This window comes from Pollicipes pollicipes, unplaced genomic scaffold (genome assembly GCF_011947565.3).
Source record: "Pollicipes pollicipes isolate AB1234 unplaced genomic scaffold, Ppol_2.1 Scaffold_3447;HRSCAF=4054_pilon_pilon_pilon, whole genome shotgun sequence".
Taxonomy (NCBI): Eukaryota; Metazoa; Arthropoda; class Thecostraca; order Pollicipedomorpha; family Pollicipedidae; genus Pollicipes; species Pollicipes pollicipes.
In genome coordinates, this window is record NW_023596297.1 from 16,091,387 (window position 1) to 16,097,647 (window position 6,261).

A 6,261-nucleotide genomic window follows, 5' to 3' on the forward strand; every position below is an offset into this window, starting at 1 on the left:
GGGTTACCGCGGCGCCACAGCGGGGTAAAATTGTCCAGATTTGGGAACCGGTGACGAGGTGGCCCGAGTGGTTAAGGCGTTGACTGCTAATCCAATGTGCTCTGCGCGCGTGGGTTCGAGTCCCATCCTCGTCGGGATGGTTTTAGGTCACACAGGCCATTAAGTGTCTACCAGTATCAGACCGGAATGTTGGTCCAGTCCGGAACGCAACAACTCCCGACTTTGTGAGAAAGTCCTCTGCACGCCGTAGGCAAAAAGGTTAGGACTCCCGACGAACTGATCCGAGTCCATCCCGTCTAAGAACAAACAGAAGACTGGCATTCTGGAGGGAACGTGTTTGCGCCAACAATTTGCTGAACCAACACAAAATAAAACAATATTCCTACCACTTTTGATTGGTTGGGAGTTCATACCTGTATTGTTAGAGTGTCGTCGTATATGCGACTAATAACGATGAGTTATTAGTCGCAAAACTCGTGAATCAGCTGACTGCGACTACTCAAATATAATACATCAGTTTCCAAACAAACAAAAAAATGAAATAACCCGGCATTATTACCACACGTAAAGATGGACTCTCGTCCGGTACACTGTTATGACGCGATGCATCGAACTAAAATTAGTGTCTGCAACCCTTTAAACGCTACTTTTCATAGCATACCACCAGAGATGCAAATGATACGCACCGCGTGGGCGTAGAATCATAGCTTTTGGACTTGTTCCTGAATGAGAAATAGCTGCCTCGAGTGGGACAATCACTTTATAGGCTCCATATGACCTGATCTGATATGATCTGCCTGGACAGTGGTCAGATCAGACCTGCCTATGGTCGGATGTCATCTCATGCAATGCAGTTACGTCCATTCCTTCGTTTGGGGTAAAACGGTGAAAAGGTGCCAGGTGAGAGGTGACAGGGTACAGGTGGCCGAGAGGTTAAGGCGTTGGACTGCTAATTCAATGTGCTCTGCACGCGTGGGTTCGAATCCCATCCTCGTCGGTAGGGTTTTAGGTCACGCAAGCCATTTGATGTTGGCCGGCATGAAATGATCCCGTCCAGCCTGCGGCAGCATGGCAGCCTACCAGCCTGCCCACTTCATACCTACCATTAAATCCCGCAATCCCACAATGCAATTGTCGATTCGTTCATATCTGGCGTTTGTGTGCGCACTGCTTTAATTGGACACCTAAAAATGCGCTGTAAAAAATGAAGAAGAGTGTACTGTTGTTTGGCGAAGAAAATGGAAATGGGAGTGCCACATGATCCAAGCGACACACTGGTTCAAAATTCAACAAATGCGCTTCTCGGTAATAGGCCCTCGCCCGCTGGCCAATCACAAGCGTTCTTTTATTCGCACCGTTAGAGGTCAACCCGGTGGTTGTCATGACGACGTTGGATGCGGCTGCGGGGAAGAACTTTAGTACCGTTATAAAGCGTTGTCCACGTTATTTTTACTCGAAAGTAGCTAAAATCGATATCTTTACTACGTCTTAATGGTGCTGCAGTAGCACTACCAAGTGCCTTTAATCGAGGTAAGTAGTCCTGTGGTTTCACGTGAGGATGCTTTTGAAATATGCCCCATAGGTGGGACACTTCAATAACGTGACATTCAGATCGGTGGGACCCAGATAGTTACCAAACAACCTTTTACCTTTATTCTTTTCTTTAGAGGCGCTGCAGGAGTTTCCATACTGACCGGCTATACTAATATCGTGGCTGCGTGCCTTCTTAAATAATACTGTATTCTCGACTCATGAGTTACCCGTACCCGAGCAAACTTTGCCGTATTATCACAGCGCTCAGGAATGGAGTTATTAGCAGAGACAGTGCTGGGAAACCAGCGCGGACAATACGTTAACAACTTGCATGCATTTAAGTTCGAATGATTCTCCGCAGGAATCTCAACGCATGGTGCTCGCTGCATGCCACAGCATAACCAACTGATGGGAACTGTGCTAGCGCACAGGCCGTGGCAGTGTGGTCCTGCCTCCGAGTGAGGACATAGGCGTCTCGAGTGTAATCGCAGACGAACTGATCTGACATGACCTGTTCTGACCTGGTTGATCTTACCTGATCTGACAGGATACGGCTTCATCCGACGCGGCCGAGTCCATCGCCTCATTTACGGCAATGGTGGTGTGACATTTGGGTTACCGCGGCGCCACAGCTGGGGTAAAATTGTCAGATTTGGGAGAACCGGTGACGAGGTGGCCGAGTGGTTAAGGCGTTGGACTGCTAATCCAATGTGCTCTGCACGCGTGGGTTCGAGTCCCATCCTCGTCGGCATGGTTTTGGGTCACACAGGCCATTAAGTGTCCACCAGTATCAGACTGGTATGTTGGTCCAGTCCGGAACGCAACAACTCCCGACTTTGTGAGAAAGTCCTCTGCACGCCGTAGGCAAAAAGGTTAGGCCTCCCGACGAACTGATCCGAGTCCATCCCGCCTAAGAACAAACAGAAGACTGGCATTCTGGAGGGAACGTGTTTGCGCCAACAATTTGCTGAACCAACACAAAATAAAATAATATTGCTACCACTTTTGATTGGTTGGGAGTTCATACCTATATTGTTAGAGTGTCGTCGCATATGCGACTAATAACGATGAGTCCTTTCAAACTCGTGAATCAGCTGACTGTGAGCTACTCAAATCTCATACGTCAGTTTTCCAAACAAACAAAAAATGAAATAACCCGGTATTATTACCACACGTAAAGATGGGCCTCGTCCAGGCATACTGTTATGAGGCGATGCATCGAACTAAAAATTAGTGTCCGCAAACCCTTTAAACGCAACTGTTCATCGCATACCACGAGAGAAGCAAATGATGGGAACCGCGTGGGCGTGGAAATCATAGCTTTTGGACTTGTTCCTGAAGGAGAAAATAGCTGCCTCGAGTGGGGACCTCACTTCATAGGCTCATATGACCTGATCTGATATGATCTGCCTGGACTTGGTCAGATCGGACCTGCCTTGGTCGGATGTCATCTCACGCAATGCAGTTACGTCCATTTCCTTCGTTTGGGGTACAACGTTGAAAAGGTGCCAGGTGAGAGGTGACAGGGACGAGGTGGCCGAGAGGTTAAGGCGTTGGACTGCTAATCCAATGTGCTCTGCACGCGTGGGTTCGAATCCCATCCTCGTCGGTAGGGTTTTAGGTCACGCAAGCCATTTGATGTTGGCCGGCATGAAAATGATCCCGTCCAGCCTGCGGCAGCCTGGCAGCCTACCAACCTGCCTACTTCGTACCTACCATAAAATCCCACATTTCACTGGCCGCGCGACGATCAAGGCCAAGAAAAATAAAATTGTCGAGAGGTTCATATCTGGCGTTTGTGAGCGCACTGGTTTTATTGGATACCTAAAAATGCGCTTCCAAAAAATGAAGACCAGCGTACTGTTTTTTGGCCAAGAAGATGCTTGTGCTATTAACAGGACGTCCACACGTCCGGTTTTTTTAACACGCGCTCGAGTCTAGAATCAATTCGGCCACTCCGCTTCCGAAGTTTTTCAACAACAAAAATATATCACCGTTGCGGCGTAACCGTTCTAACGTTGGTAGGTGCACAGCGATATACGACAACGATACAGTTCTGTTGGGAGTTAAACATTTGCTTGCACTAATGACAAAGTTTTGGCGCTTCTACGCCGCGCCAAATTTGCATGCCTTTGGACAATTGAATAGCGGGTTTTTGGCATGGAAATCTAGGTGTACATGCTCATGTCGCTGACGTGTGGCGGGTAGAAGTCAGACCATCACTACCATCAAATACAATTCTTGTGGAACCGTTCAAGCTAACGTAACAGCCTAAGATTGAAGGGATTATCCCATCCTTTTACTTTCACTCAGTGTTACATCAGATGCGTGCGACTTGATCACTAACACGAGTTTTCCTGAAATATTTCTGCGTAACTCAGAATTTTGACTCGAAGCGGCCGACGCTTCCGGCGAAACCTCATGTGACTTAATGCTCACCATTATGAAATAAATACGTTTAACTTGGTTTGCTTTTTCCAACTGGTTGATCCGTTGTGTTTGCAACTCAATAATGCGTCGAAACGTTTGTGTAATAAATGCTACGAAAACTTGAAGCACTGTTTAGACAAAAAGATATGCGAGCATAAAGCTATTATTCCGCGAATCCAACAAAACCTTGTGCTATGGCTTTGCTTGCTCCTTTATGGAGTTAACCACAGTGCATCTTTTCGAGGCGCACTTGAGATTTGAAAATGACAGCACCGCATGATCCATGTGACGCACTGCTTCAAACTTGGACCAATGCGGTTCCCGGCCCTTGCCTGCTGGGCTGATCACAAGCGTTGTTTTATTTGCACCAGTAGAGGTGTGCACGATAGTTGTCATGATGACGCGCGATGATAAATGATCAAGATGGTCGACGCGACCGTAGGGAAGAAGCGTAATGCTGTTACAAAGTGTCGACAGCGCAATTCGGACTCGAATATTATTAAATTGATATCTTTATTATGCCTTGACCGTGCTGCAGTGACACTACCCAGTGATATTATTAGTCGTCACTACTCCTGAGGTTTCACTATGTTAGGGGTTACTATGTTCACTATGTTAGGAGGGGTTAATTTCAGCCCCTGAAATCTCGGGAACTAAGGGAGCTAAAGACACCAAACTGACTGAGTGCGTTGGCCTGCATGTGAACTCACTTAGGCCAAAGTTTAAGGTGCCTAGGTCATGACCCCCTGGTTAAATAAGGTCAAATAAGGTTAACCTCCGGGTTGGTCTCCGAAGTGCCCCCAGAACCTAGATAATTGTTCTAAGCAAAAGTTCACATGCTCAGTTAAGTTCAGTGACCTTGTTTGACCTTTTTAAGGTCATGGTGACTGAAATCACACAAGACTTCTCTGAGTTTTGCATTTGAATAAGCCGCAAATATTACGCTAGGCAGTATGTTTCTAAAAACAAAATGTCGACCTGAGTCATTTTAGGTTTATGACCTATTTTGATCGGTACGAAATCCATGGAATATGTAAAATGCGGTTCCTGCTATCAATAAATTTGAAATGAGCACCAGAAACTATATCATACTGCAACCCCTAGAGCAAAAAAGCAAGCAATTGGTTTTGACGTTGGTCTTACCTTTTTACCTGACCTTAGGTCAGCGTAATTTGCTCATTCAATATGGTATTGCCTAAGAAAGCATCTCAGAGATGTGCGGCTCCGTCCAATCATCCGTTGTTGTATCACATTAAACGATTCTCTAGAAATTGACTTCCCCGAAACCATGGCCTGAGTTTGACCTGCCAAAGGCCAGCGACCTTACCAGTTGCATCTAAGTTTCTTATGCCAAACGATCCGCCATTCAATTGTCTACAGCTATGCAAAATTTGGCGCGGCTGTGCCGCGCTGCTCGGAAACCATTCTAGAAAATCCTTCAGGGGGCCAGTTTGACCCTCATCGGAGCGCGTGTCAAACGAAGCCATAAAACTCTGAGATACATTTTTTAGACAATTAGCCATCTGAGGTTAGGATAACGACTAACGCCATTGAACTTGGGTCAGTATGAAGGTCGGACCGAGGTTAAAACCAAGATGCTTTTTTCGCTAAAGAACGTGCTTTAAGTGATATTTTTTGATCGTCTCAAATTTCTTGATCACAGGCATGTCAACAGACGTCTTATTTGGACTTCTTACAGGCCAACAAAGGTCACTGAGCTAAAATGGCCGATATCAACCGCTTTTTTTCGGAGTGGTGTGGCGCAAGCCACTCCAGCCCGTGTGAACTGAAAGGAACACCAGTGAAATTTTGCTTAGAACAGGCGCCTAAGGTTAAGGCGGTTACATGAGAAGATCTGGAAGCACTTCGGATTCCGACCTGGAACTTGAACTCGTTTGTTCCAAAGGTTAGCAGGTTTTTTGACCAAGTCTATCTCAAGATTTGACAAGCAGGTTCATACACAAGCCTTTCTACCTTGTGAATTTAGCGTTTGTGATTCTCTTGTTTTGTTTTATCTCAGGGGCCATACTGATCCCCCCTCCCCCTCCATCGAGCGCGTCGCAAGCAGCCGGCCACACGTGTGCGTGTTAAATCGTTGTTGCGCATCTGAGGCGTGCGTAAATGTTCATGAAATGGACGTACACCATACTTTGTAAGCCATCATAATGTTATGTGGACTAGCTCTCCCTCAGCATAACAAAGCAGTGACAAACCAATCTACCCAATAAGTGCCACTGAAATGCGGACGATTGTGCACCATTAAATTATAACATTTTCTGCTGCACATGGTAATGCAGC

The 6,261-nt window shown here is 46.4% G+C and overlaps 4 non-coding genes across 4 annotated transcripts; all 4 read left to right on the top strand.

Annotated features, from left to right (window-relative positions):
- Positions 1 to 52: 52 nt before the first annotated feature.
- On the top strand, positions 53 to 134 carry TRNAS-GCU (transfer RNA serine (anticodon GCU)). Its single transcript has one exon. It is a non-coding gene; the product is annotated as a tRNA-Ser (tRNA).
- Positions 135 to 909: 775 nt separating this feature from the next.
- Positions 910 to 997, top strand: TRNAS-GCU (transfer RNA serine (anticodon GCU)). Its single transcript has one exon. It is a non-coding gene; the product is annotated as a tRNA-Ser (tRNA).
- A 1,202-nt stretch (positions 998 to 2,199) lies between these two features.
- On the top strand, positions 2,200 to 2,281 carry TRNAS-GCU (transfer RNA serine (anticodon GCU)). The gene has a single exon. It is a non-coding gene; the product is annotated as a tRNA-Ser (tRNA).
- Positions 2,282 to 3,060: 779 nt separating this feature from the next.
- On the top strand, positions 3,061 to 3,142 carry TRNAS-GCU (transfer RNA serine (anticodon GCU)). Its single transcript has one exon. It is a non-coding gene; the product is annotated as a tRNA-Ser (tRNA).
- The last annotated feature ends 3,119 nt before the right edge of the window (positions 3,143 to 6,261 follow it).